The sequence below is a fragment of the Somniosus microcephalus genome, chromosome 11 (assembly GCF_052327205.1).
Source record: "Somniosus microcephalus isolate GS21.2 chromosome 11, FLI_Smic_1.0, whole genome shotgun sequence".
NCBI classification, from domain to species: Eukaryota; Metazoa; Chordata; class Chondrichthyes; order Squaliformes; family Somniosidae; genus Somniosus; species Somniosus microcephalus.
This window is the reverse complement of record NC_140997.1, coordinates 98,978,577-99,000,199: the sequence shown is the minus strand read 5'-3', so window position 1 is coordinate 99,000,199 and position 21,623 is coordinate 98,978,577.

The window sequence follows — 21,623 nt, the reverse complement described above, 5'->3', positions numbered from 1 at the left end:
CGCTGGCAACAGTGAGTCGCCATGTGTTGGCCATCCCCTCACCATCAATTCATATACCCGTGACAGCGTCGGATCATTGCGGGTCTCCTTCTCTATATCCGCATTTGTTACTGGCAATCGTTCAATTATCGACGAATAAAATCTCTCGATATGGTCCACTGCTGGTGCTTCCTCCACAGTAGGCAGTGGCAGGCACGATAGCCCATCAGTGTTCCCATGCTGTCTCGTGCCTTTATATTCTATTTCATATTGATTCGCCCCTAGAAACAGGGACCATCTTTGTAACCGCTGTGCAGTCATTACTGGCACGCCCTTCTTAGGATTAAAGATGGAGACAAGTGGTTGGTGGTCAGTCAGCAAGGTGAACTTCTGTCCATGCAGATAGTGGTTGAATTTTTTTACTCCCCATACTAGGCTGAGGGCCTCCCTGTCAATCTGGGCGTAGTTGCGCTCGGCTGAGGTTAGTGACCGAGACGCAAAGGCTACTGGCCTCTCCAAACCATCCGGGAATTTGTGCGACAGCACCGCTCCAATGCCGTAGGGTGATGCATCACATGCCAAACGAATTGGTAGTGCTGGGTTGAAATGGGCCAACACCTCTTTTGATGTGATCAATTCTTTACACTTCTGGAAAGCTCATCTATGTTTGTCATCCCACTTCCATGGTACCCCTGTTTGCAGTAGGGTGTTCAGTGGGTGTAATACCGTCGACAAATTTGGTAAGAACTTGTGGTAATAGTTTACCAGCCCGAGGAACGGCCTCTGTTGTGACACATTTTCCGGTGCTGGAGCCTTGACTACTGCCTTTATCTTGTCAGAGGACTTATGTAACCCCTCTTCATCGATGACGTGGTGCAATACGAGATCTGTTTCTGGAAAAACTCGCACTTGTGGCGATTAGCTCGTAGCCCATATTCCTTTAATCTGGCGAGCACCTTCTCCAAGTTAGCGAGGTGATCACCGTCATTTTCGCCCGTGACCAAGATGTCGTCCAAATAACACTGGGTCCCTGGAATCCCTTGCAGGACCTGATCCATCGCCCTTTGCCAGATAGCCGGAGCCGAGGCTACTCCAAACACCAGCCGGTTGTATTGATAGAGACCTTTATGGGTGTTGATCATAAAGTAATGTTTCAAAGCTCCTTCTACCTCCATTTGCAAGTACGCCTGGGCTGGATCAATTTTTGTGAAGCGTTTACCACCAGATAGCGAGGCGAAAATATCCTCAATTCGTGGAAGCGGATATTGCACCGTGTGAAGGATTGGGTTCACTGTCACCTTAAAATCCCCACAGATGCGGAACTTCTTTGGTTCCTCAGGCGTATTACTCAACGACCTCTTCATTACAGGAATGATGGGTGTAGCCCACTCGCTCCAGTCCACTTCGGACAGTACTCCTGAACGTTCCAACCCTTCCAGCTCTGCTTCAACCGCTGGTCTGATCGCATAAGGCACTGGTCTGGCCTTCAGAAACTTTGGGCTTGCATTATCCTCTATTTTAATTGTTGCTGTTATTCCTTTTAGTGTTCCTAGTCCCTCCTGGAACACTTCTTTTGTGTCAGTTAGCATTTTTGACAGTCGTCCAGGTGTGACATCGTCATCCTTTTTGGCCTCCACTTTCAGTGCCTGTATGGAATGCCAATCTAAATGTATCTTCCGGATCCATTCACGTCCTAGCAGTGGTGGTCCTCCATTTGGCAATACATATATATCCATTTTAGGTATTTCCTGGCCTTTATATGTCACATTCACCCTTATTTTTCCTTTGGGGTAGACTTTTTGCCGCATATACGTCTTCAAGACAATCTCTGTAGCTTTCAAGGGTATGTGTGAAAATAGCCGCTTGTAGTCTCTTTGATTTATGACTGTTAGAGATGAACCTGTGTCCAATTCCATTTCCACTTGGACTCCGTCTATCTTGAGTGTAACCCAGATAGTCTAGTGATCCTCCATTTCAGTTACATTATGTAGTTTCAGACAACCCAGCACCTTGCTTCTGGAGTCTGTGTCACTTTTCTGTTCGTCTGAACCACTGTCCATCACCCGGTGTACCTTTTTGTACTTCTCCTGTGGAGATTTCTTACTGTTGGTTTTCTTCCTAGACCTGCAGACTCTTGCTATGTGTCCTGCTTTCCACACTGTCTGCACACTTGGTCCTTGAACCAACAATCTTTCTGGTCATGTGTTGTTCTGCCGCAGCGATAGCACTTCCCTGTTCCATAGGTCATTTCGTTGGTGCCATATTCTTGCGGTCTCCATTGTATCTCTGCAGCGCCCCTTGCGGCTGCTTCATGTGATACTGCCATACTGAAAGCTTTGTCCAGCGTAAGGTCCTTTTCTGATAGAAGCCGTTTCTGGGATCCTTCACTTTGTAGCCCACACACAAACTTGTCCCTTAACGTGTCTGCTAGTCCCGCTCCAAACTGGCAGTATTTCGATAGTTTGCGCAGTTCCGTTAGGTACTCAGCATTGCTTTCGTCTTTGTGTTGGTTCTTTTTATGGAACTTAAATCATTCTGCTATCAGCAGCAGTGTGGGGTTTAAGTGGTCCTGTAGGATTTCTACTATGCTTTCAAAATTCTTGTTTACCGGCTTCTCTGGGGTTACTAGATTTCGCAGTAACCCATAAGTTTTTGCACCCATGGAATTTAACAGAACCAGTGCTTTATTAGCATCTGGCACTTCATTCGCCCTGCAGTACACCTCAATACGTTCCACATATGTCATCCAATCTTCGACTTCATTGTCGAATGTAGAGATACTGCCACTCTTCGGCATCCTTGGTTGTGCGTTAACTATCACCAATGGCGCCTCCCGTGCTTCCCCTTCTTCTCCGCTGGCACAAAATGGCGTCTCCCGCACTTTCCTTCCTTCCCGCGCTCGCCCATCTTCTCCGCTGCGGCTTCGCAAAATGGCGTCTCCCACGCTCTTCCTTCTTCTCCGCAGCTCAATGGTGCCTCCCGCGCTCTCCCTGCTTCTTCGCGGCTCAATGGTGTCTCCCATGCTCTCCCTGCTTCTCCACAGCTCAATGGCGTCTCCCCTTGCTTTGCCCCGCGGACCCTGATCAGCCCGTGATCCCTGGCTGTGCTCTGCGCGTTCTTCTCTTGATATTTGTCGATGCCGCTCAGTCTAGAACCCGGCTGTTTCTTACCCTCTCTCTCTCCGGTTTTGCAGTATTTTTCCTCGACGCCGCTCGGTGATCAACCCCCGGCTGCGCCCTGCTCTCTTCACCCTTTTTCTTACCCCGTCGACGCTGCCCGGCTCTCTCTCTCTGCCGTCGGTTGGCTCCAGCCGCCGCTGCTCGGGAAGGGTCTGCTCTGGACCTGTCGTCGGTCTCTTACTGCTCGTTGTGGCTGGGGAACCAAGCCCGGCTCTCCACAGCCTCCCCAGTGAAGTTGGATCTCTGCCTGACTGCTGGGCGGTTGCTCGCGGTCGACGCCCGTGTTCCTGGACTTGACTATTTTGTTTTTGTTTTGTTTAATGTTGCAGGTAGATTCGCATCAACACTCGTCGCCACTGTTAGATCCGTGGTTCAGTGGATAAATAATTATACAGATGCTGTACATAAACAAATAACAGGTCTTTACTGGAGGAGGGCAATCTCTAGACTGGAGTACAGAAGCATGTGCACAGCTTATATACCGGTGTGATTACTGCCGGTACTACAGTATACAGGAGCTGTAAAAAGTAGTTCTGACTTAAAGCACATACACTACAGGTCGGATGGGAAATTTTAAATAAGTTGGAGCAGGTCGGGAACCGGCTGTCACCCCATCCCCACGTGCCTTTCCTTCGGGCGTGTTTGCCAGCGCGGCAGCGACGCGACCGGCAGAGGCGGGCAATCTGATTCAAATCATTATCACCTGGTTGTCAGACCCTTAAAAGCATTTTTCAGCCTACCTTTCAAATTTCCCTGGCTGCCCACAGGATTCACGCAACTGAGTGGCCATTGCTCCAGCTGATTAGATGACAGCATGAAATGTAGTATAAAAGCTCCCACCTCACAGCTGATCACTCTCCTCAGACAGAAGCTATCACCTCATTGTTAGAACCTATCACTCCATTGACAGATTGCTCCTCTGATCTCTACTTGACCTGCCATCTATTCCATCAGCGTGGGTGCCATTTATACTGTGTCACCTTGGTCCTCAGAATTGGACCACGATGAGCCCCAACACTAACAGCACCAAGCACACCAGCAGCACCAACCACCAACCTTCTCCTCAACCACCTGATGCTCCACAGGACAGAGGGCATCAGCGCAGGGCTGCACCGTGCTGGAGGAGATACCCCCAACACCACAGGGTATACAGGCAGAGGATGGGGATGTGCAGCGGACATTTGTGGCATCTCGCATTCGGCCGCTCACAGATGCATCACAGCGGCCTCCGATGCCATGTTTCACAAGTCAGCCAATTATATAAACTTTGCCACTGATGAAGCCAGTGTTACTGAGTGGGTGCTCGGCTTACCACTCTGGCTATGGGTGCAGGGCATCATTGACTGCACACATGATGCCAGCAGGGCACCCCATCATCACCCAGGAGTCTTTGTCAACCACAAGGGCTTTCACTCCCTCAGTGTGCAGCTCGTCTCCAACCATAGGAAGATCATCATGTGTGTGTGTGCCAAATTCCCTGGCAGCAGCCATGACTCTTTCGTCCTTCGCCAGTCCACCCTCCCTCAGCTCTTTGCTCCTCCAAACAGACTTTCCGGCTAGCTGCATGGAGACAAGGGCTATCCACTGAAGACGTGGCTCATGACACCCTTGAGGAGGCCAAGTACTGAGGCCGAGGAGAGATATAATGAAAGCCACATCCCCACCAGTTGTGTCATAGAGCAGACAATAGGCATGCTGAAAATGGGCTTCAGATGCCTTGACGGATCTGGAGTAGCCCTTCAGTACACATCAGCCAGTGTCTCCAGAATCATCGTGGTCTGCTGCGCCCTGCACAACATAGCGCTCCAGAGAGGATTAGCTCTGCATGAGGAGCAAGGCACTGAGCGCACAGCCTCTTCAGAGGAGGAGGAGCAGGAGGAGGAGCATCAGCGGAAAGATGAGGAGGAGCAGGAGCTGGAGGAGCCTGTGGCCTAGATCCCACCAGCACCCGAGCACACTGCTGCCTGGGAGTCCAGGGATGGGCTCATCATGGCCAGATTTACTTAACTTTACACATTACACCCATATGGCTGCCACATGCTGCACCAGGTTGGCACCATCCCACAGCAACAACATAAAGCATCCCTACAATGACTAAGCCATTCAACATTGATGGAGGTACTGTTATGTCTCACCATTCACTCCAACTCACTAAGCCACTTCAAAAGGTGCACACAAATCTGTCCAAGACAGGAAAGTGGTGAAAATAAAATTTTTATGGTTGACAATACATTAACGGAAACTTTACATTAACATTGACTAAAACACCCAAGTGGCTACCCTTGTGCATCTACTTGTGTGTCACCTTTCTCTTATGCGTGCTCCTACGAGATGCTACCCCTCTGGCTTCAGCAGAGGTAGAGGCAGCCTGTTCACTTCCCTGCTGCAACTGCTTAGACACTCTTGACGGACGTCCTCTGGGTTTTGGAGCCTGTGAGGTCCCACCAAATTCTGCTCCTCCTGCGACTGTGCAGGGGCAGACTCAGCCATCGGGATCCGAGGAGGCATCTGGGGCTCTGATTGAGGGAGTGGCAATGGGGGAGATGTGCGAGTGCTTTGAGAGGAGCCCCCACTTCCCTCTCCCCATCATCCTTCTCATGGGCCACCTGCACTTCCCTACTAGCAAGGAGCCATGAGGATCCACTGAAGGGTTAATTATAGTCCTAGCCCTTTTGGGCCATCCCAGATCAGGCGTATTCCCCAGACGTTCACCTTCAACTTAAGTTAGAGATAGCCGAATTCCATAAGACGCTTAAATGGGTCTAAAGGTTCAGACTATCTCTCCCTAAAGGAAAGGAACGACTAAAGATGTTACCGTCCTCCGGATAGTACTTTTAATAAGTTGAACTAGACTGTAACCTTCTGGATATTGTAATGTCCGGAATATCCCCCAGATTTCTGCAACTCCTTACAAAAGAGTGTACAGAATTTGTGGGTTCGCGAGTCTATACAGATTCACTCTTTGAGACAATTCTAAAAATATATAGTTTTATTTAAGAGCTGGCATTCAGTTAACATCTGTTGAATCAGTCGCAACATTAACAATTCATAGTACAATTAGCTTACATTTCTTATTTCTCAGAGATCCTTATTCTCAAATCTTTACTTCATTACATTTCTTATTTCTTATTTCTAAATCCAGAACCTCCACCAAAAATCAATCACTTTAATATACCCCAGACTCATAGTTAAAAACTTAGAGATGCCTCTGGAAAATTGAGAAATGCCCTGCCGTTCAGCAAATTCTGACTTTCTGTTAAAAAGGTCTTATTTTTATACCCTTTTGGCATTGGTTTCTTCTTTGATGTTCTCTGTTGATGTCAGCTAATTGTCTTTATTTATCGATAGGAAAATACTGCAGATGCTGGAAATCCAAAATAACAACAGAAAATGCTGGAAAAACTCAGCAGGCCAGGCAACATCCGTGGAGAGAAAATAGAGTCGACGTTTCGGGTCTAACCCTTTTTCAAAACTGGAAAGGAAATGAAATAGATCGAAAGGCAGGGCTGGGAGAGAACAAAAGAAGTGAAGAGACATTAAGAGGTATTCAAAATGAGACGAGATGGTGGTAGGACTAGTGGAGACAAAAGACGGCTCTAGGTTAGGTGTGAAATGTTCTGGCATTTATTTATCCCTCTGTTTGAATGCTTTCTATGTTACTATCAATTCAACTATTGCATGCATAATTATTTCTCTACTTTTAGGTGTTCCAAAAACTATCATAAAAACAATGACAGCTGTTTGATGCCTTTCTTATCGAAGATTCTTAATATTGGCTTAACTGCTTTTTAGCAGACATTTTGACTCTGTTCTGCTTCAAGTTTAATACAAACACAATGCAATTGCTTGGTGTCATCTATTGAAGTTATATCTTCAAAGTCTTGTTGGTATGGTTTTTACTATATGTCAATCAAAACCACTTTAAATGTGTGTTTACTTGTTTTCTAGCTATCTCAATTGTTTACTGTCATCCAAGTTTAACATAAAACTATTTGACCAGCAGGTTTCTTTACTTGATGTCATGTTTCAAAGGCACATGCCTCTTTTAATGTTTGTATTTCTGTTTTATACGTGTTAGTTTGTAACACCTAAATTGAGTCTTCCCATTGTGTTTGTTGCAAACTGTAGACCTTTCGGAACCACAAATGGTTTGCTTCAATCTTTCATTGTTTTAGAATATTTAACTAATTCCCATTTCAAAGCTTGTTTACAACTTTGTTATCAACTGATCTTTTCTCAGAAGCTTGTATTTCTGTTTACAGCCTTTCTGCTGAGACGTGTGTCTTTTAAACCCAGTATGTCTTTTATTAATAATATTAGAAATCTGTTCAGAATATTGTGTATTTCTCTGAATCATGGCGATTCCTTCACACCACGTCAATGGTGACATCCCTCCTAGAGAAGACATCTATGAGCCTCTGCCATCTATTCTCCATAGAGACCATGTGCTCCTTTGAGTGGTGCATTAGCTGCTCCATGCAGGTGGCCATCCTTTTCATGGAAGAGCCTACAGTCGCCATCGCCTGTGACATGGTGGTGCTCATGTTGGAGATGGACTCCTCTATTCTCTGGACATTTGCAGACATCGTGGTCATAAAACATGTCAGAGCCTCCTGCACTTCTTGCTGCACCTCCAGGATCGCCCTCTTTCTGGATGGCCCCCGAGGCTCAGCATCTGCATGCAGCTGAGCAGAGCTGGGAGTGTCCTGCGCCCTCCGGCGAGGAGTCTCCACTGCTGTCCCTGTCTCCACCATCTGCTCTTGCTCACTTGTGAGTTGTGAGACACCAGGTGACAACACTACTCTATCTCGCGTGGGACCCACCAAGGTATGCATATCTGCGCTGGTGCTGGGTGTGCTCATGTCTGGTGACGGTATGCCCTCAGAGGCTGGAGACTCCTCTGAGGAGTCATCTTCCTCTTCCTCCTGGACAGTGGGGGGCGGGGGGTGGGGGGGGCGTGGTGGGGAGGGGGTTCTTGATGGACCTGTGGGAGAGTAAAGAGATGAGTTGATATGCCATATAAAGAATGGGTACAGATACCATTATGCAATCATGATGAACATTCAGTGGCCACTGACATCAGTCCCTATATGAGTGACTGCTGTATGCCATGTGGCTGTTGACGTACCTCAATAACTTCAAGACTCGAAGTTAGCAGAATAAAACAAGGCTTTTATTAGCAAAGAAAAGATGCCGGTGACTGCACCTAGCTTCACCTGGCGTGCTGCTGTTCTACTGCAGGACAAGCCTGGACTTGTCTTAAGTAGGGCCAGGTATGGGCGGAGCCGACACACAAAGGGGGCGGTGCCCTATACACAATACAAGGTACAAACACCGGAGCAGGCAATACAATATATACAGTTAACTACCGAGTCTGATGAATGACATATTTCATCACATTCACCCCTTCTACAGATTTAGTCTGTCCGGGGGTGTGATAGTCCTCTGTGACCGACGAAACGGTTGCGGTGCCGCGGGTGTCGGCTGGGTGTCCCAGGTGGTCTCCTGGGTCTCTGCCGGGGGCGCCACTGGGGTTGTTGATGGAGTAGGTGGTGGGGGAGTAGGTGGTGGGTGTACCGTTGGCTGGTGTTCTTCCGGGGGTGATGAAAAATTAGTGGGTGGAGTGGGTGGGTAATAGTTGTTGTGGTTGTTGTTGTTGTTGTTGAAGTCGTTGTCGTTGTTGCTGTTGTTACCAGCTGGGGCGAGGTCTTTTATGGACACAGTGTCCTCCCGTCCGTCGGCGTGCCGGACATACGCATATTGTGGGTTGGCATGGAGCAGGTGCACTGGCTCCACGAGGGGGTCCGTCTTGTGGCCCCTCACATGCTTCCGCAGGAGTACCGGACCTGGGGTGGAGAGCCATGATGGTATGGATACGCCTGAGGTGGATTTCCGGGGAAACACAAACATTAGCTCATGATGCGTGGCATTAGTGGCGGTACACAATAGTGACCGTATTGAGTGGAGCACATCTGGGAGGACTTCCTGCCAGTGGGAGATAGGGAGGCCCTTGGTCCTTAGAGTTAGGGTGACTGCCCTCCATACTGTCCCATTCTCTCGCTCCACCTGACCGTTACCCCGGGGGTTGTAGCTGGTGGTACAGCTCGTGGCAATCCCCTTGGACAGCATGTACTGGCGTAGCTCTTCACTCATGAAGGCCGCCCCCCTATCCGTGTAGATATAGCTTGGCTTACCGAACAGGCAGAACAGGCTGTTGAGGCACTTAATGACCGTGGCGCTGGTCATGTCTGGGCAGGGGAAGGCGAATGGGAAACGGGAGTATTCGTCCACAATGTTCAGGAAGTAAACATTGCGGTCGACGGACGGGAGGGGGCCCTTGAAATCTAAGCTAAGCCGCTCAAAGGGCCGTGTAGCTTTGATTAGGTGGGCTCTATCAGGGCGGTAGAACGGAGGCTTGCACTCAGCGCAAGTGCGGCAGTTCCTGGTCAGAGACCGAACTTCCTCAATCGAGTAGGGTAAGTTGCGGGACTTTATGAAGTGGAACAGCCGTGTGACCCCTGGGTGGCAGAGGTCGTTGTGGAGGGTCTGTAGCCGATCCCCGGTGGCGTTGGCACACATCCCTCGTGAGAGGGCGTCGGGGGATTCGTTAAGGGCCCCCAGCCGGTATATGATATCATACTCGAAGGTGGAGAGCTCGATACGCCACCTAAGAATCTTATCATTTTTAATCTTCCCCCTCTGTTTATTATTGAACATAAACGCTACCGACCGCTGGTCGGTAAGTAGGGTGAAGCGTTTGCCAGCTAGGTAGTGCCACCAGTGGCGCACTGCCTCCACGATGGCTTGGGCCTCCTTTTCCACGGAGGAGTGTCTGATCTCGGGCCCCTGGAGGGTCCTCGAGAAGAAAGCTACGGGCCGCCCTGCCTGGTTGAGGGTGGCCGCCAAGGCAAAGTCAGACGCATCACTTTCCACTTGAAAGGGAGTGTTCTCGTCCACTGCCTGTAGCGTGGCCCGCTCAATATCCTGCTTAATGCTTTTGAAGGCAGCATGGGCCTCAGCAGAGAGCGGGAAAGAGGATGCTTTCAAGAGGGGACGGGCTTTATCGGAGTAGTTAGGGACCCATTGGGCATAATATGAGAATAACCCCAGGCACCTTTTCAGGGCTTTGGGAGTGTTGGGCAGGGGCAGCTCCCGTAGGGGGCGCAATCGGTCGGGGTCTGGTCCGATTTCCCCATTCTCCACCACGCTGCCTAGTATGCAAAGGCGTGTGGTGTTGAAAACGCACTTGTCCTCGTTGCAGGTGAGGTTGAGTTTTTGTGTGGTTTTCAGAAACCTCGCGAGGCTTGAGTCGTGGTCCTGTTGGTTGTGGCCGCAGATGGTGACGTTGTCGAGATAGGGGAAGGTTGCCTGCAAGTGGTGGTCATCGACCATGTGGTCCATCTCCCTCTGAAAGACCGAGACCCCATTTGTCACCCCAAAGGGGACTCTGAGGAACTGGTAGAGGCGTCCGTTTGCCTCGAAGGCGGTGTACGAACGGTCCTCTGGTCTGATAGGGAGCTGGTGGTACGCTGACTTGAGGTCAATGGTGGAGAACACCCGGTATTGGGCGATTTGGTTCACCATCTCGGATATGCGGGGTAGCGGGTAGGCGTCTAGTTGGGTATAGATGTTGACTGTTTGACTATAGTCAAACACCATCCACTTCTTCTCGCTACCCCTCACCACCACCACTTGGGCGCGCCATGGGCTGTTGCTGTGTTCAATAATGCGCTCCTTCAGGAGCCTGTCTACCTCGGTCGCGATAAACCGCCTGTCCTCCCAGCTGTACCTCCTGCTTTTGGTCGCTATTGGCCGGCAGTTAGGGGTAAGGTTCGCGAATAGCGAAGGCGGCTTTACCTTCAGGGGAGCCAGACTGCACACTGTGAGGGGCGGCTGGGTCCCACCGAAATTGAGCATGATGCTTTGGTGGTGACACTGAAAATCCAGGCCCAAGATCACGCTCACACATAAATCTTTCATAATTAACAGTTTAAAATTATTATATACAGTGTCTTTAACGGAAAATCGTACCGCGCAGTAACCCGCAATAGTCGATATCTGGGTTTTGTCGGCCATAGAGATCCTGCCCTGAGTAGGGGCTATAGTTAGAGAGAGTCGTTGTACCAGATCAGGGTGAATGAAGCTCTCTGTGCTCCCGCTGTCAATTAAACATTTAACCTTGCACCCGTTTACCTCAATGTCCACCATCGATTTGGATAGTGGGTGCGGTCTGGACTGGTCCACTGTGATCGACGCCACTGTAGGGCCCTGATCGGGACAAGATGGTGGGCCACACGAGGCCAGGTAAGATGGCATCCACGCTGTCTGCTCGCGAGATGGCGGACCCCACGAGGTCGGACAAGATGGCGTCCAAGATGGCCGCTCCCACGGCGCGCACGCGGCGGTGGCGATTTTGCCTGCGGGGTTCCCTCTGCACACCTTCCCAAAGTGCCCCTTCTTACCGCACTTAAAGCAGGTGGTGCCTTTCGCCGGGCACAGGTTCCTGGTGTGCTTCGGCTGCCCGCAGAAGTAGCATTTGGGGCCCCGATGCGTCGCGGCGGTCGTAGGGCTTCTGGGGGGAGAGCAGGGCCCCGACAGTGTTGGGCTACCGGGCTGGGAAACAGAGGCAGCGTGGGCTGTGCGGCCTGCCGAGTAGGAGTCAGAGTTCTTCTGAGCCACATCCAACGATCGCGCTGTGTCCACAGCCTGTGTCAGATCTAGGCCCGTTTTCTCTAGCAGTCTCTGCCGGTTATAATTAGAGCTAAGGCCTGCGATAAAGGCATCCCGAATCAGCTCGTCTGTGTATACCGTGACTTTCACGTCTTTGCATTTGCAGTCTTTGCCAAGCACTTTTAGGGTGACTAGAAAGTCCTCTAGCGACTCTCCGGGTCGCTCTGTGCAGGTAGCAAGCAGGTGCCTGGCGTACACTTCGTTGGTAGGCCGCTGATAGTGGGCCTTTAGGATGTTGCAGGCATCCAGGTAGCTGGCGGCGTCTTGTGTGAGTGGAAAAACCCGGTGGCTTAGCCGATTCTGTAGGATCCCGAGTTTCACATCTCCGGTGGCTGTAGAGGCTGTGACGGCTTCGGAGTTGGCCATAAAGAATTCCAAGCACTGGAACCAGTGTCCAAACCGTGCCGATGCATCCGAAGCATGCGGGTCCACACCGGAGCAGGCAATACAATATATACAGTTAACTACCGAGTCTGATGAATGACATATTTCATCACAGCTGTATGAGATGTAATTCTGTCACCAGATTGCTGAGATGTCCCCTTCTCTCTGTCTCACACCGCCAGCTGCTCAGCGACTCCAGAGACTTCCAAGGCAGCTTCCTCTGCTGATGGTAGAGTGGCCAATGATGGAGGGCCACCGCTGATTCTCTCCCTCTTATTGTGGGCTCTCTTCTCCTGCAAGGAGGAAAAGAAGAGAAGGTTGATTGAGAGGAATGAGTGTAAGGAATGGATGGATTACATCTATAGAGTCTGACTGCGAGGGAGTGGGATGCCAATGCCAAGTGACCTCCTTGTGTGTGGTTAGTTGGTGTGATTGCATTAGGATGATGGTGAGCATGAGGGGTGGTTAGTCAGATGGGGATGTGATAATGTAGATAGAGAGAGGGATGGGTGGACTTCCGAGGTGTGTTGGTGTGAGTAATGATGTGCAGGAGTAGGCTTGGGAAGGCAGAGTGATGGGGATGTGATGAGAGGCACAGCAGGATGAAGTTGAGTGTGGCTTTGTACTCACCATTCCTGATCCAATGAGATCATTGAAGCGTACCGGCACTGCACCCAGGTCCTCTTCACAACATCCCTGCTGTTCAACTCCTCTGCTATCTCCAGCCAGGCTCGTTTGGTCTCCTGGGGAGATTTCTTATGCCCATCAGAAGGGAAGAGGACCTGCCTGCGTGTTCTCGCTCCCTCCACAGGCATATGGAGGGAGTCACTGGAGAACCTGGGTGCAGCCCTCTACCTCTGTGCAGTCCTGTTTCCAAGTGCTTGGAGCAATCAAAACCTCCAGTGTGCAGCCTGCACACTCCTCGATGAACCTTCAAATGTAATGTGGCCACGGCCCCTTTAAATATCCCAGCTGGAAACGCATCATCGATGATGTCATCAGACCCGCACCATTTAATCGGGCTGGGTAACGCACAGGGTGGGCTTAATAGGCCCCATTATCGCAAAGCCGTTTTCTGCAGCGGGATGGAAGCAACAACGGGGTCGCGACCCACCACGCTGACCGCCCACACCCGTCCCGCCCAGGTACAGAAAATTCTGGTCTCTACCTCTCTTTCCTCCTTTAAGACGCTCCTTAAAACCTTCCTCTTTGACCAAGCTTTTGATCACCTGTCCTAACATCTCTGTATGTGGCTCGGTGTCACATTTTGTCTGATAATCGCTCCTGTGAAGCACCTTCGGGCATTTTACTGCATTAAAGGTGCTATATAAAGGCAAGTTGTTGTTGTGAGAGGAAGATAGGTTTAACATTTCAGGTGAATGACCTTTCATCAGAACCCTGTTTTAATTAAACGTCACTTTGATACTTAACTAGTTTATGTTTGGTGGTTATTATATTCTGGCAATCGGCCTGTGCTGGACCTAGCAAGCATTATCTCCTGGCTGAGGCTGTGAGGAAGTATCAAGGAGCATTCATCTAAGTCAATGGGAGGAGGTCGGTTTTATTTTGTCATTTGAGCTAATTGCCATGTTGACAATTGATGTAATTAAACAAGAGAATAGTGCAATAGCAAAATACTGTGGATGCTGGAAATCTCAAATAACAACAAAAAACGCTGGAAATACTCAGAGGCCAGGCAGCATCTGTGGAGAGAGAAACAGAGTCAACGTTTCAGGTCTGGGACCCTTCATCAGATGAAGGGTCCCAGACCTGAAACATTGGCCCTGATTTTCTGCCAGCCGTCGGGCGGCTTTTCATGCAGGCGGGGGCCGAAAATCGCCGAAATAGGGGGTCGCGACCAACCCCCCCCCCCGCATGATTCCCCGCCCCGTCCGACTTTTGGACCGCCGTTTCTCTGCGACCCGAATCAGTCCCGCCCGCTGCTGGCGGGACTGGCCGTCGGGACCCTGATCACCAATTATTGGCATGTTTAATGCCATTTTAGGGTGCCCTTGCGATTTTCAGGGGTTCCCCACGCTAAACACGCCTGCGGGGAACCCCACTGATGAAACCTGGCGTGAAGCTTGCCGACTTGCTTGCTGTCAGCTGCAGGTCATTCGGGAAAGCTGCGATTTAAAGGGACAGCATTTGTATGTTGAAGGACCTTGCTGTTGAAGGCTTGGGGCTACTTCTTCAAGGCTTAGGCACAGCTGTGGAAGGTTGGAGCCTCACACACTTCTCCAATGCGATCTCCTGGGAAGCCCCTCTCGCCACCCTCACTCAGCACTTCCTCAGCGGAGGCATCTACCAGAAGCATGGGACGCCTTTTCTTCCTTCCCTTCTTGCAATTAGAGGATCTCCAGCAGCAGAGGCGGCAGCAGCAGAACCAGGAACAGCAGGATGAGCACCAGGAGCACCAGGCTGCTGCTCACTCACCTGAAGCTGCACAGACCAGAAGGGGCCAGCGCTTGGAAGTGGCTTGAGAGCACCTTGCTGCGCTTTAGGGGGCCATGGGGACCCGTTTCTGCACTGGCAGTCCTACTCAGAAGGACTTCCATGAAGGTTTGGTTTCTCTGTTCAATAGATGGCCAACGCTCCTCAAGAGATGTCATTCTCTTATGAGCACTCACCATGTTTTCCGTACCCTGGCGAGTTATCTCCTCCATGGAGGTTACCAACCTTTCGATGGTGATGCGTTCCTGTGCCAATGACTCCACAAAGGCTCTGCTCATGGTCGCTATGGACTCCTCCATTCGCTCCGCACTCGCAGCGACCCTGGAGACAAAACCTGCCAGAGACTGGCATGGAGTTCCATCACCTCTTCTCTTGCGGATGGACCCAAAGGCAGAGGGTCGACATGCAGCGCAGCTGAGCTGAGCTGGCAGAGCCCTGCGCCCTCTGACGAGGACTCTCCACTGCTGTCCCTGTCTCCAGAATCTGCTGAGGCTCACTTGTGAGCTGTGAAACACCAGGTGACAACACTACTCTATGTCCCAAAGGTCCTCCCGAAGTGAGTGTCTGCGCTGGTGCTGGGTGCGCTTACTTCTGCTGACGCTGTGCCCTCAGAGGTTGGAGCTTCCTCTGAGGAGTCTGGCTGCACAGCCTCTTCCTCCTCCACGGTGGGACGGGAGCTCTGGATGGTCCTGTGGGGGAGTAGAGGAAGGAGTTAGAGATGTGATGCCAAGGTTACATGCACATTCGAGTTGACATCTGCTGACACCTGCATCCATGCAGCCTTGGTCTCAGTGGGAGGCCTCTTCTTGCCTGACCTAGGGAAGATGACCTCCCTGTGGGCCCTAATCCCATCCAATAATGCCTGCAGTGAAGCTTCGTCGAATTTGGAGGCAGCTCGGAGTCTGGCACTGGCCACAGCTGCTGAAGGCTCCTCTGCCATCCTGCATGGTTTGTTTGGAAGCCAACTGAGGAGGCAATGCTTGCTGTGGACCTTGAAAGCACCACGAATGATGACATCATACTGTGGGGCTTTCTGACTGGAAATGGACAATTAGCAAGGCTGCCCACATGCTGGAAATTAATTGGCCACTTGAGGGAAAATTGCGTGCAGCTGGCTGACCCATTTTTTTGTGTATCAGAACCCCACATTCGGGGGAATCCGACCATTTCCCACACAATCCACAAAATCGGGCATTAACTCTGTTTCTCTCTCCTCGAATGCTGCCTGGCCTGCTGAGTTTTTTCAAGAGAATAGTGCATCTATGGATAGATGATTGAATTATCTTGATGGTATTTAATAGGAAGATGTTATGGAGCAGCACTGTCGGAGGTGCCGTCTTTCGGATGAGATCTTGTCTGCTCTCTCAGATGGATGTAAAATATCCCACGGCACTATTCCGACGAAGAGCAGTGGAGTCCTGGCTAATATATCCCTCAATCAATATCACTAAAAATCAGATTACGCTGCCGCGTTTCCAACATTACAACAGTGACTACACTTCAAAAAAGTACTTCATTGGCTGTAAAGCGTTTTGGGATATCCTGAGGTCATGAAAGGCGCTATAGAATACAAGTCTTTTTCTTTTTAACCAGACTCGATTTAACATCCATTCCGAAAGTACTGCACTGGAGTGTCAGTCTAGATTATGTGCTCAATACTCTGAAGTGGGTCTTGAACCTAAGACCTTCTGTGCATACTTGACTCTCACTCCAGTCTCGCAGAACCTGCTTTCTTCTAGAAGCGTAGTGCTGACAAACCATTACATCGAATTAGATAGAATGTACAGCACAGAAACAGGCCATTCGGCCCAACTGGTCTATGCCGGTGCATATTTTGCACACCAGCCTCTTCCCTCCCCTCTTCACCGTTACCCCATCAGCATCTCCTTCTATTCCTTTCTCCCTCATGTGCTTATCCAGCTTCCCCTTAAATGCATCTATACTATTCGCCTCAACCACTCCCTGTGGTAGCGAGTTCCACATTCTCACCACTCTCCGAAGTTTCTCCTGAATTCCCTATTGGATTTATTAGTGACTATCTTATCTTGATGGTCCCTAGTTTTGGACTCCCCCACACGCCCCCACCTCCCCCACAAGTGGAAATATCTTCTATGCATCTACCCTAACGAACCCCTTCATCCTCTATCAGCTCATCCCTCAGCCTTCTCTTTTCCAGAGAGAAGAGCCCCAGCCTGTTCAATTTTTCCTGGTAGTCAAAGGGGCGATTCCTTTTGTTGTTGATCTTGCTCTGGGTGAGAGGAAAAGAGCTGAAAGCGATTTGTCTTTGATAGGATTCGAGCTCTCTTGTGCACAGCAGGTCTGTTGTGGGGAGAGGCACGCAATAAGGAAGAGCTGCGAAGGAGAAACATTCTAGTCGCAGGTGTTTCGAAATAATGAGTTGTTAATAAGTACAGCAAAGGAGTGCCTGTGGCTGCATTGAGACAAAGATAATAAGACACATTATCAGCTAATCAGTGGCCTTGTATCACTGCACTTATATTCTGATGAATCCCCGACATATTTCTGCCACCTCCTCATCTTTACAGGCAGCAGGAATGTGTTTTCCTGTTTGTGTTTAGACGGGAGAGGATAAAGCCCAAGAATTCTCCTCGCATATCTGTAATGTTTATCAGGCACCGAGCAATTATTGAAATGCATAATTAGCATCAGCCGTTGGATTCTCACTTCAGCAGCCTTAATTGCTCTGACGGTTCAGCTTGGCACATGGGAGATGTTTCACACAATCTAATCAGTTCAGGCAGGACCATTGTAGTTGTGCAGGTTTTGGGAGAGTTGGGGAAGTGGGGCGGTGTGGGTGGGGGGCGCTGAGATCACATGACCCTGATCTCCATTGTTCAAACAGTAATGGGCGGACGGTGGCCCTGATGACTCAGGTGGTTAAGGCGATGTGGAAGGTGAAATCAGTCTTGGGCGGGAGCGCAAAACAGGCTATAGCGAATTGTCAGCCTGTTTCACACCCCATAGTCAACCACATAATGCGGGACCAGTGGTAGGCGCCCACCCCTGTGCTTGCTGAACTACAGTGGCTCCTGGTCCAGCAACGCCTCGATTTTAAAATTCTCATCCTTGTTTTCAAATCCCTCCATGTTCTCTGTAACTTCCTCCAGCCCCACAACCCCCCGAGATATCTGTGCTCCTCCAATTCTGGCCTCTTGCGCATCCATGATTTTAATCACTCTACCATTGGTGGCCGTGCCTTCTGTTGCCTGGGCCCTAAGCCCTAGAATTCCCTGCCTAAACCTCTCCGCCTCACCACATCTCTCTCCTACTTTAAGACCCTCCTTAAAGCCTACCTCTTTGACCAAACTTTTGGTCACCTGCCTTAATTTCTCCTTAGGTGGCTCGGTGTCAAATATTTTGTCTTAAAATACTCCTGTGCAGCGCCTTGAGATGTTTTACTACATTAAAGACACTATATAAATACAAGTTGTTTAAAATAAATGAACTATGTCTTCATCATATCCATTATCCCAACAACATACCGTAAACAAGTACCAATTCTGAAATAGGTCCTGTTCTCCTGTGCTGTAAGCTTCTGTGGCCTGTACCTGACCTGGGAATGCTTGATGCAAACCCTGGGTGAGAAAAGAAATTGAGAAGTTAAACAAAAAAGTTCACACCTACCCTTCAAAAATAATGCTCTGAATGACAGGGATGGGTATGAGTAGCACAGGAATAAATAGTGATAGCTTTACATTCAACTCAGCAGGAGCTCACTGCCAATGTCTTGAACACAAAGCATATGATATAGCATTTGGCTTCTGATTTATTATATGCATTTCTGGTAAATTAGTGCTTATTTCAGGATGATTCAATACGGAGATGTGATGGCCAGGAAATAAAGGCTCTCACGATTGAAAAGTGTTAATTTTTGACACATTGATGAGCTTGTACTGTGCATCTAATGGGGTCAGCTGTTGGTTTGGGGTGTGTGGGAATTGGGGCCTAGATCATAGATTCATACAGCACAGAAAGAGGCCATTCGGCCCATCGTGCCTGTGCAGGCTCTTTGAAAGAGCAATACAGGCGTTACAAGATAGGAAGGGGCGAGGCCATGGAGGGATTTGAAAACAAGGATGAGAATTTTGAAATCGGGGCATTGCCGGACCAGGAGCCACTGTAGGTCAAGTTCTGAACGACATTCAGGCTTGGGCTGATAAGTGGCAGGTAACATTCGCGCCACAGAAGTGCCAGGCAATGACTATCGCCAACAAGTGAGAGTCTAACCACCTCCCCTTGACATTCAATGGTATTACCATTGCTGAATCCCCCACCATCAACATCCTGGGGGTCACCATTGACCAGAAATTTAACTGGACCAGCCACTGTGGCAACAAAAGCAGGTCGGGGGCTGGGTATTCTGCGGCGAGTGTCTCATCTCCTGACTCCCCAGGGCTTTTCCACATTCTACAAGGCACAAGTCAGGAGTTTGATGGAATACTCTCCACTTGTCTGGATGAGTGCAGCTCCAACAACACTCAAGAAACTCAACACCATCCAGGACAAAGCAGCCCACTTGATTGGCACCCCGTCCACCACCTTAAACATTCACCCCCTCCACCACCGGTGTACCGTGGCTGCAGTGTGTACCATCTACAAGATGCACTGCAGCAACTCGTCAAGGCTTCTTTGGCAGCACCTCCCAAGCTCGCGACCTCTTCCACCTAGAAGGACAAGGGCAGCAGGCGCATGGGAACACCACCACCTCCAAGTCACACACAATCCTGACTTAGAAGTATATCGCTGATCCTTCATCGTCACTTGGTCAGAATCCTGGAACTCCCTCCCTAACAGCACTGTGGGAGTACCTTCACCACACGGTCTACAGCGATTCAAGAAGGCAGCTCACCATCACCTTCTCAAGGGCAGCTAGGGATGAGCAATAAATGCTGGCCTTGCCAGCAACGCCCACATCCCATAAACAAATTTAAGAAAAGGTCAGCGAGCACAGGAGTGATGGGTGAACGGGACTTGGTGAGAGTTAGGACACGGGCAGCAAAGATTTGGATGAGCTCCAGTTTACGGAGGGAGCGAGGTGGAATGCCAGCTGGAAGAGCGTAGAAATAGTCACGTCTGTGGGGTAACAAAGGCTCGGCTAACACATTAACATCTATGTTAAAGTCATGGGTACAGGCGATCCACACAAACCCATTAATATCCACCTTGCTAAGATCGCACACTGCAACTTCAGCCATTGTATGTATTAGAAGGCCTGTAAAAATCTGTGATTATGTTAGGCTGAGTTTAGATGAACAGACTTTTCTTGGTGTGGAGACTGATAAATACACAGCAGTCACAAGAAAGGATAAACTTCTCACAGTCAAGATGCTAACACACATCACAAATCTACACTCCAGCCCATCATTTATGCTGTCACACTGCTGGAATCACTCTCCTGGATTCAAACACTTTCGTATCCCCATGGTTTCGATATAAAATATGTATTGTTTAATTACCAGTAATCAAGTGCTGTGGTTTGACTTAATTAGCCACATGTCTGTCATTATTGGGCCTATTGTTATCTAGGTGAGCTAAGCTATTACTAAAAGAAAAGGCTTTTTTATAACTGTGAATGCTGAACGCTTTGTCAGAATTTTAATTGGATGCAGCTAAAGGTATAAACAAAATAGTTGGCATCCTCTCTCCTTTATTCTTTCTCCCGATGGAACTGAATTTCTGAGCTAAATAATTAGAGCTAATTTATTGCAAGGAATCACCGTGGGACGTGGATGTGTTGTCGATCAGGGAAAGAAACAAAGCAGTTTCACTGCTGGGAACGGGCTTGTAGCATTGTTTTTGTCATCAATGTGCCGTTAAAATGACGTGAGGTAAAATACATCCACTTCTCATTAGGCATCTGCCAACATCACCGTTAGGCAAGTCTACCAAGAGCAGCCTCTCATAACAAACTTGCTCCATAGCATTCAATAAGAAGATTAAAACACTCCACAATAAGACCGCTTACTTCCGTAATATATCTGTAACATTGTCCATCTCTGTCCCTGCCTCAGTTCATCTGCTGCTGAAACCCTCATCCTTGCCGTTGTTACCTCTAGACTCCACTATTCCAACGCTCCTCCACTATTCCAACGCTCTCCTGGCCGGCCTCCCATCTTCTACCCTCCATAAGCAGTGGCAGTGCCGACCTGGGAGGAATGGCGGCGGTGATAAAAGGAGAGCCCGAGGCGCAGGTAGGCCCCACAGCAGCAGTGGTGGCAGCAGTGCGGACCTGGGAGGAGTGGCGAGGCGGCGATAAAAGGCGTGCCCGAGGCGCAGGTAGGCCCCACAGCAACAGCAGCAGCAGTGCGGACCTGGGAGGAGCAGCGGCAGCGATAAAAGGCATGCCCGAGGTGCAGGTAGGCCCCACAGCAGCAGCAGCGGCAGTGTGGACCTGGGAGGAGCGGCGGCAGTGATAAAAGGCGTGCCCGAGGCGCAGGTAGGCCCCACAGCAGCAGCAGCGGCGGCGGCAGTGCGGACCTGGGAGGAGCGGCAGCGGTGATAAAAGGCGTGCCCGAGGCGCAGGTAGGCCCCACAGCAGCAGCAGCAGCAGTGCTGACCTGGGAGGAGCAGCGGCGGCAATAAAAGGTGAGCCCAAGGCACAGGTAGGCCCCACAGCAACAGCAGCGGCGGTGGCAGTGTACACCTGGGAGGAGCGGCGAGGCGGCAGCGGCTATAAAAGGAGAGCCGGAGGCGCCGGTAGGCCCCACAGCAACAGCAGCGGCGGTGGCAGTGCGGACCTGGGAGGAGCGGTGAGGTGGCGGCGGTGATAAAAGGAGAGCCCGAGGCGCAGGTAGGCTTACTGTTAAGTCCGTGAATGATTGAGACACGGACTAGCAGGAGAGAAACAAACAGAACTTTACTGGTGAAAGGCATAAA